A 9,857-nucleotide genomic window follows, 5' to 3' on the forward strand; every position below is an offset into this window, starting at 1 on the left:
CATTCTTTCATACGCTAGAAACGTCGACGACATCTTGATCAGTTACAAAGGGCCTAACGACAGTATTGATCGACTTTTCAAAATTTTTAACGAGTTTCATGAAAATAGTTTTTTCACTTGTGAACTTGATAATGAGTTCTGGCAGTTAAAATTTCTAGATCTCTCTCGTACGATAGTAGACGACAAAATTCGTTTCCATATATTCAAAAAAGAAACCATTTCTGATCAAATTATACCTTTCACTTCAGTACACCCACATTCTTATAAGAAAGCTTTTTTTCATTCAGCTATCCACAGAGCCACCTCCACCCCTCTTTCTAGTGAAAAGCTAAAATCTGAAATCTGTCTGATTAAACTATTGCAGTCAATAATGGCTATGACACTTCCATAGTAGATAATATTTTTAGTAGTAAAACCAATAAGAGAATCTTCACCTTAGACATTTCTAATAATGAACCTAATGAAAAGAAAAAATTTTCCCTATACCATTTCTGTGTCCAGTTTCTTACAAAATATAGCGTCTGCTTCAAAATAAGTATAACTGTAGAGTAGCATTTTCCACTAATAATTCTTTAAAAAATAACATCATACCTAACTTGGAACCTACACTTTCCCTTTTAATAAACTCTGGTGTTTATAAAATTATTTGCAACGATTGTTCCGCCCATTACATAGGGCAAACAGGCCGAGCTATTTCGATAAGATACAAAGAACACCTTCTACAGAAAAATGGCACCAATGTTCCAACGCTCGTAATTCAACGTTCACCGATCATTTATTAATCACAGAGCATAATCCTAAAGATTTAAAAGACGTCCCGATCTTGCACTCAGAGAAAAAAGGCTTTAGGCTTAACATCTTAGAAGAGCTAGAAATTTTTAAACACTTATCTCTGAAGGACGGTTTCATTCTTAACGAACAGTTGCAATTAAGCAACAAAAACTTTTTTCAAGGCATAGAGTCGCTAATTAAAATTGCCTGAAAGGGGATAGTCTCCTCAATGTAGTCTCCTCAACATCGTTTTTCTTTCCGATCTTACATTTTATCTGTATATTACCTGAACTGTGTTTTCTTTTGCAAAAAAGACTGTTACATTATGTTACAACTTTCATGCTCTGGTTCCTATTTGTTACCAGTAATATTTAAAATTGTCTTTGCAATGCCTCATTTACTTTTAAGTTATTTGTATTTCGATTACTTCCAGCTAGGTTGCGCGGATCTGGTTTCGTGTCCACTTCGTGGCTGCCTCGGCGTGTTAGGCGTTTAGTCTGACGGTAGCGGCTGTATTATGCCGCTCTTGGCCCTACCCGACTTCCGGTTGTCATTATATCCCACCGAGAACTTTATCTGGTTTACAATTATACTTCGAAATTTTAGTTTTTATTCCTGTGCCATTTCTGTGTGACGAGAGCACTTGTGCTCAGACGTTTTAAACCATGGTGTATAAGTACATTCTGTTTGTACGTGATTTATGGAAGTAATGCTATTAAGTGTATTTTATTTCAGTCTACGTCATTATACTTTTAGGTATTCCATGTAACTTTTTATTCTGGTGAAGAGTGCCCTAGTGTAATCGAAACCGTGGTCAATTGACAAACTTTTGTGCAAGCGAAGTGGCTGTATATACGTTCTGTAACTCTTAAGATACAATTAATTTTTGTCAACCAGCGATATTCTTATTCTTTTGTTTTCTTTCGATGTCTTTTTTCCCCTACGTGGTCTACTCTGTACCCCATGAGTCTGTTTCTCGTCATTGTGGCACTTATTTCTGTCACTGATGACATCACAATGTAATCTTCATGTAACGAGGGAAAAGTTATGTCCTCGGGAGTTGGAGAAGGTCAGTCGTTTCAGTTTTCTTGCAAATTTTGACAGAAATACTTCTTCTCGATTCTACGTAAGGTGAAAAACTGTTGCACGTAGGTTTTTGGAAACACAGTGTTAAGTTGTTCTGTCGCCTACGGTACTTGCGTTTTCATTATTTTTTAAGATACACAGCATAAAAAAGAATCCATTTTCATTCTTTTCAGCACATTAACTTGAGCGTATCTGAAGTTGTGATGTTCAGCACCGCTGCTGTGTCGACCGTGTGGCCTAACGGATAAGGCGTCGGACTTCGGATCCGAAGATTGCAGGTTCGAGTCCTGTCACGGTCGATGAGATTTTTCTTTCACAATTTCGCTTAATTTTCTTCAGCTTCTCACATTCGTTCATATTTACCACTGTGTCATGATTCTATTCCCCATACAAAGAGGTGATATTTTATGTTCGACGCTTTAGATGATGAGACCTTTAGGTCTCTTAGTGGTATGAAACAAGACTGCGCAATAAACAGTCACTATATAGTTTTCGTTCAGAAATGTGTTTCAGGTTGAAATGCTGCCATCACGACCGTATTTTTAACATGTTCAGACATAGATATCGCAAGCTCGATGGTACTGCGCTGTTATCGGTTCTTCATGACGCATAGATAAGATAAATGCACAATAAAATTTTTGCACCCAACTGCTCCACAATACTGTGCGACTGATCCCGGCGGATGTTCGAGTTCTCCCTCGGGCATGGGTGTGTGTGTTTGTTCTTAGGATAATTTAGGTTAAGTAATGTGTAAGCTTAGGAACTGATGACCTTAGCAGTTAAGTTCCATAAGATTTCACACACATTTGAACATTTATTTGCTCCACACTGAGGCGTAACGAATTACTGGTTCAACTTCCTGCCCCCTATTTCCATATTTTTAATCTAGTCGTGGCAGCCATAAAATAGAATTACCCACTTTTGGGTCTGTTTTCTGCGGAAAATTTAACACCGCGATACATCTACAAACGTTATTGTAAAGTGACAGGGATTTAAGCGCTCTCCTTGATTAAGCGTGGAGCGGTGTTATACGCTTCGTTGTGATCATAGGAAACATCGACGATAATATGTAACCCAGGATTTATAAAGTTATCGGGAAGATGAGCTCTACTCTATTAAACTTAAATATCAACGAGATTTTCACCGATCCACCAAGCGAACCCGAGCCTCGAGCCTCGTTCTAGACAGCTTTGATCTCTGTGCCTACTGCGACACTACATGCGATCTAGGGGAGTTGCATGTACGCGACGCGGTAAGGAAAGAATATAAGCGGAGCAGAAACGAATGGGAAACCATTGCGAGAATACTGGCTGTGGATTGGAAAATACTCTTAGTCGACTTTTACAGAGGGCAGATGTTATTTCTTTCATCATAAACAGTGTTTTCCGCAACTCTGACAAATGGCAGATTTAATTTCATTTAGCATAATCAATGACGCATGCAACTATGTCATACATTATTTAAATAATAAAATACAGAATCAGTTGCGCTTTTATGCAATATTCTTGTGTACACCTTGCTTAAACGTGATGTGGCAGGGACTGTGGTGTTGGAGGTTATCGAGTTCCTGCATGTCTTATAATTGTGCATGTTTTTGTGATTTTCAGTGCATAAATCTGGGAAATTAATGCTACATTTTCTCTGATATTTAGCTGTGACATTTATTTTCTTGCCGGTATTTTTCAATAAATTTATGACGTTAGTGCTGGGACACGTGGTTACCCAATTCTGGGTAACTGACTGTCTCTGTCGCTCGGTGTTGCACACCGTAGCTCGCTCCAACAGTCAGAAGCGGAGGTCATTCTGATACACCATGGTGAGTTTGGTGTCGGTGCTGTTAGCGTTTCGTTCTCCACAGCTATGTTTGCGTTGTGGTCAAGATGAACATTTTCTAAAGCGTTCAGTTGGAAGTCCTTCCTCAAACCAGCTAAGACGTATTTTTAAAGTATTTCATATGAGACAGTAGTTTTCTTATCTGACAAACGTGTCGTCCGTAGTACGCTTAAGGTTTAAGTTGTGCCTAAATAAAAGTAAGTGATGGTCCCTAAAAGCGGGTAGCAGTAGGTTGCACTGCTTCAGTTACCCAACATTTGGCGCCAGTTTATAGAAACAAATGTTCCAAATTTTATTCCAGATGCCACCTTTACCGAGTTTGAGACATACAGACGTTGGGCCATTGAATATCTGGGTTTACTGCAGACCCACTACAATGAAAGTGGATACAAATGGTTTCAAAAAATGTGGTATGTATCCTTGTGAAACTCTGGTTTCTTCACCTATGGATTTTCCTAGCCAGAAACATGCAGAAAGAGCACAAGGCCTCAGATGCCCAGCAGGGCCATTGTCGACTGCAGTTAATGGAATGCAAGAAACAGCGGTTTTTGCTTTTGAAATCAGCCCACGTCCTGTACTTTCAACATCAAACCCAACAGCAAGAGCAAGTAAAGCAGCAGTATTGATGTTATCTCTTTTTATACAGGGTTAGGAGCAGTTCTTGGCTAAAGAGAGAAAGAAAGTCAAGACTACAGGTAAGACATTACCTTCAACAAAACCTACTCCAGGAGCTTCATTTGATGCATCTGATAGACCTTAAACATCTGGGACTACCAAAAGCAAGCTCTTCGTAAGAATCAGAGAGTCGCCAAGAAGAAGGTTCATGCGAGGAAAACTCTGATTCAAGAGTTGATGAAACCATGTTGACAGACTCATCGTCTGCATATGATAAGGACGAGGAGTACATTTACTGCGGTCAATTTGGTCAACTGATGCCTCTACAGACCTGGATTAAGAGCATCGGTTGCTTTCGCCATTGTTATGAGCTTCGTGCAGATGTCGACAACGATACTTGGAACTTCTGTATCAAAAAGCACAAAGATTGAGCATTTTTTGTTATTATGGCTGAAACGTCGTCAGAGTAACCGACAGTTACGCAGCACACTTTTTAGTTTTGAAACAAACATTTGGTGTGAGTAACGGCTACGTTACTAATCCATTAAATGTTAGTGTTTATTTACAACCCGTAATTGGGAAACCCAAAAACTCGAAATTAGGAGCGATATTGTCCGGACGTAAAAATTACACATTTTAATTCTTTGTTCTGCCATTACTGAATGAGAAAATTTTCGAGATTTTTTGCGGTGATAGTATTTAAATACTGCCTAGTTAGAGTATAGCACATTTTCACACAGTTTAAAGACTGTTACTTTACTGGTGAATTGAATTTAAGATCGTTAGCCGGCAGTAGGACACTTTCCATTGCCACTTGTGTCAGCCTTGATTAAATTAAGATACAATCTCTTGTAACACCTTTTTTAAAAAAAAAAAAAGCAGCGCTGTTGAGTCACTGCTGGACTACTGTTCATTCCTTGTCTTTCACTGTCTTTGTTATTACGTATTGGTAAAAGGAGTATCGCACTGGACTAATCTGAGACTGCTCTATCGAATGGGCACGTAAACTTCGGCCTTAAAAATAACTTTATTTGTAACGGAAAACAAACGGACGCTTTCCGTCGAAACTGGGAGCCGCAAGAACGATTTTATGAGGAGTATTTGTCTGGCCTGACTGCAGCTACACGTTGCAAAAACCAAATTGCAAATATCTACACGAACACTGCAGAAAATACGCCTAGCGACTCTTAGGAAGGACGCCTATACGTTATTATTATTACTATTTTCGATTATTCCCCTTTAGGTGAGTGTGTGAATTTGAACAAATCACAGATTCACTTTCCTTTCCTCTTTTCTGTTCTTCCCAAAACCTAGCTATTAATTCAGTGTCATCTGACCTTTTTTTTCTGCTGTTTCTTTCCATGAAACTTGTTCCAGTTTCTTGTTTCTGATTTTATTTCTGAATTGTATTCTATCCTTAATTTCTTTTTCTGCAATTCTGAGTCTTTCCAAGCCTTCATATTTTTCTTTCATCCAACTCGTATTTAATTTGCATGCATAAAAGATTTTAAAACTTTTGTTAGTGGGTCTATTTTCATCCATCTTAAATAGGTGTTCACAGAACCATATTTCTCTTTTCGTAAATTTACGTGCAATGTTCTCTGTGTTATCATAGAGTTCCTTTGTAGGTCGTCTGATAAGAGTTCCATCTCGGAGAACAGACACATTGATTTTTCTAAGAATTTTCCATTCCTGATTCGCAATGTCATGAATTTTCGTCATCTCACTGATTACAGTGATTTCTGTCGCATACAACGCTTCTAGTTAAACAACCTTGTTTTAGTATCTTCGTTTTGTTTTAGGAGATACTGTTCTTTTGTTGCAGTAATTCCATTTTAGTTTGTATGTCTTGTGCCGTTTTCTTTCTGTGTTGGAGATTGTGTTCAGTCCTGTGGATTGGATGGTTTCTCCTTAGTGAGTGACCTGTGAGATTTTTCCATACTGTATTTTCACAGGGAATTTTCATGTTGATTTTGTGTTCATATACTGAGTTTTTTCATAGGAGAGATGGCCTCCGATTTTATAAATTTTATGCAGTTTGTCCAGTGCTAATTTGATTTCGTCTCTGTTGTTCGTCAATATAGCCACGTCATACATACATAATACAGACATTACGTTCTGAGACTGGGTACACAACGGCGGTATGGTGCACTACAGCGCATAGGTGGCGCCGTAGTACTAGTATGATAGTTGTCCATGTCTCTCGTCCCTGCAGGAGATAGTTGGGTACATGCACTATAAGCAGGACTACGGTTGTAATTGCGACAGTGATTTGACTGCGCACGTCGGAACTCCAAGTCAGAGTTGGAACAACGGACAAACATACACTTTCACCAAAAATTAGGCAAAACTGCCACCGAAAAATTCCAGGTGATGCAGTAAGTTTAAGGTGACAATGAATTGAGACGCAGCGTTATGTTTAGGTGGTACTAACGTTTTTCACAAGAGAGAGGTAGTCTGGTGGATGACGTGCACACTGGTCGGCCGAAAATGGTTCGAACTAATCTCAAAATTGAAGAGGTTGCAGTGTCGGTAATTGTCAACCGCTCTCAAACGGTAGGTCATTTTGCAGCAGCACTAGGAGACAGCCATGATAAGACCTACAAAATTCTGACTGCTGAGCTGATCATTTCGCGTCTTACCCATGGTGTACGCCGTGTTACGCGGCATCTTGTGCTACATCCAGGTTCTTGTGCTTGCTTTCTCTTCAGGCGTCAGTGTCAAAACTTAATGACTGTAGTCAAAGGCGACAGCTAGGCCACGGGGGCACCGTTAAATGACTGTAGTACGGGGTCTACTTTTTGTTTGAACCTCCGATCGGTTAAATCGTTCCGGTGAAGCTCTGGGTAGATGTGTTGCGCATTGCTTCTATATGCCCGTCCATCGCCTCACGTGTACTTTTCAGTTTTGAGCGCACAATGGGCACGTAAAGTTGCCTAGAAAGTCTCCCGCCAAATGCGAAGTCCTGTTGAAGAGTTTCGTTTGAGTGCATGCAGGTCACGTAACTTTAGTGTCATGCGTTTCATTCTTCATGACAATTCTCAGCCGCACTCTGCAAGTGTGACAACGACGCGCCTGCAGCGTTTTCGATTGGGAAGTGTTTGATCACCCACCGCACAGCCAGAACGTCGTTCCCTCTAATTTTCATCTCGTCAGTCATTTGAGCCGCTGGCTATGAGAACATCATTTTGGCACAGGCAACGAGGTGCAGGCCAGCATAGGGAATTGGCAGAAATTACAGGAGGCTGTCTTCTACGATGGGTATATCGGAAAATTAATACCACACTTCGACAACTGTATAACTTGGAGCAGCATCTATATACTGAAGTAGCTGGAAGGTGTAAAGAAATGTTGCAAATAAAAACTTTTTGTTTTCACTGGTTTTCCATTTCCGACCGTTGGAGATTGGAAAAAGAAATGCCATCATGCTAAGAAATGAGCCATAGATCTGTAGAGGAGCGAAGAATTCCTGATTTGAGAAAACACAGGTCATTAACGTTTTGAAGAAGGGTCGTCGAACAGACGCACATAACTGTAGGCCTATATCTCTGACGTAGGTCTGCTGACAAATTTGGGAACGTGTTTCATGGTCGTGTGTTGTGATAGTTCTGGAGGACGAATATGTTCTCCGTCGGAATCAACACGGATGTCGAGAACGACGATCGTGTGGAATCCAGCACGCACTGTTCGTCCACTACATACAGAAAGCGGTAGCTACCGGCGCCCACGTAGACGCCGCGTTCCCTGACTTCCGTAAGGCGCTCAATACAGCTATGCACTTCTACCTAATGAACAAAAGACGATCGTGTGGAATATCGAACCAACTGTGTGATTGGATAGAGCAGCTCCTAGCGAATAGAGCACAGCATGTCAGTCTCAACGGAAAGAACTCTCAGGCGTGAAAGTAACTTCGAGAGAACTCCAACACAATATTACATAGATCGATAACTTTTCACAATATACAGGGTGGTCCATCTGAAGTTTCGGATGAGATTATCTCGAAAACTACACACTGGGTAAAAATAGTGGGTATGACAAGTTCATAAGCTCAAAGGGGGACATCAAATGATAAAACTGAAACTGGAGAAGAACTCTGATTTATTTAGAATGATCCGAGAAGGACGCATCAAATCGATACAAAATGTGCACCAATTCTTTCATTACGCCAAATTAAGCTTTTTTTTTTTACAAAATGTATCCTACCCGCCACAGGTTTTGATGGAGGGACGCGGAATGGTATTAAAATCTCGTTAGGGAACTGTTCACAATTGCATTACTCACCCGACTGTGGCGCTACCGTGGCCAAACTGCGAACTATGGCTCAGTACAAATTTCGTTGCAATGCGATAAGACGTCACTTCACTTTCAGACTGTGAATCGTAAACATCAACTGACGAATGCAAATTATTCTTTAGCGAAACATGGCTCACTATCCTCCTAGAGATATCATTGATTTGATGTTAATTTTGGGTGAATGCCATAACAATTACGCTGCAGCTGCGCAGTTGTATGTGGACCGTTTCCCAAACAGACGACATCCAAGCGGAAACATTATTCGAAATTGCACTCAACGAGCTCGAAATGGATACATGCATCGTACACCTCGTGATCCCGAATACAGTGAAAATGAAGCTCGTACCCTTACCGCTCTCGCCTGTGTTCAAGTGGATCCCGAAGAGAGTAGTCGTGCGATTCAGAGACAAACTGAAATACCGAAATCAAGCGTTTTGAGGATTTTGAAGACACATAAATATCATGCGTATCATATCACATTAACACAGGCATTAACGCCGAAAGATATGCAAATACGCGTTCATTTCTGCCATAGGGCCTTGGAAATGATAAGAGGTGACAATGATTTTTTAGATATGTTATGTTCACCGATGAAGCCAAATTCAAAAACAATGGTGAATTAAATCGTAATGATCGTCATTATTGGTCCCCTGTCAATCCACACTGGCACAGACCCGTTGACAATCAACAGAAAAGTCCGAATGCTAGACAATTGTAGCGAAGTGCAGGAAGACCTGCACAGTGTCGGCTCTTGGTGCAGGGAGTGGCAGTTGCCCATCGATATAAATAAATTTGACGTATTGGCTACAAATGGACAGAAAGACCCATTGTAGTAGGATTACACGATTATACAACAGTCACTGGAAACAGTTACTACTATAAAATATGTATGACTGTGGAGATGTAGCAAACTGAAGCGGAACCACCACATGAAACTAATCGCAGGAAACGCAGCTCCCAGACTGAAATTCATATAATCCTCAGGAAATGTAGTCCTTCAGCAAAGAAGGCACTTTCAAAGCAATCGTTCGACCAACACCTGAATGCCGCTCGTCCGTACGGGATCAGTACCAGAAAGGATTGACAGGGGAAATATAGAAGATCCAAATAAGAGTAGCATGCTTTCTTTACTGCTTCATTTAGTAAGGGAGACGATCAGTCAATTCCAGTGTCAGATGCTGCGAGAGAGACGTTATGCATGGTTTATTGTTAAAGTTCTGAGAGCGTACGTTCCTAGAAGAGTCGACAAATATATTGGT

General features: G+C 40.4%; 1 non-coding gene across 1 annotated transcript; it reads left to right on the forward strand.

Moving 5' to 3' along the window:
* Window positions 1-2,083: 2,083 nt before the first annotated feature.
* On the forward strand, window positions 2,084-2,156 carry Trnar-ucg. Its single transcript has one exon. It is a non-coding gene; the product is annotated as a tRNA-Arg (tRNA).
* The last annotated feature ends 7,701 nt before the right edge of the window (window positions 2,157-9,857 follow it).

The sequence above is a fragment of the Schistocerca piceifrons genome, chromosome 1 (genome assembly GCF_021461385.2).
Source record: "Schistocerca piceifrons isolate TAMUIC-IGC-003096 chromosome 1, iqSchPice1.1, whole genome shotgun sequence".
NCBI classification, from domain to species: Eukaryota; Metazoa; Arthropoda; class Insecta; order Orthoptera; family Acrididae; genus Schistocerca; species Schistocerca piceifrons.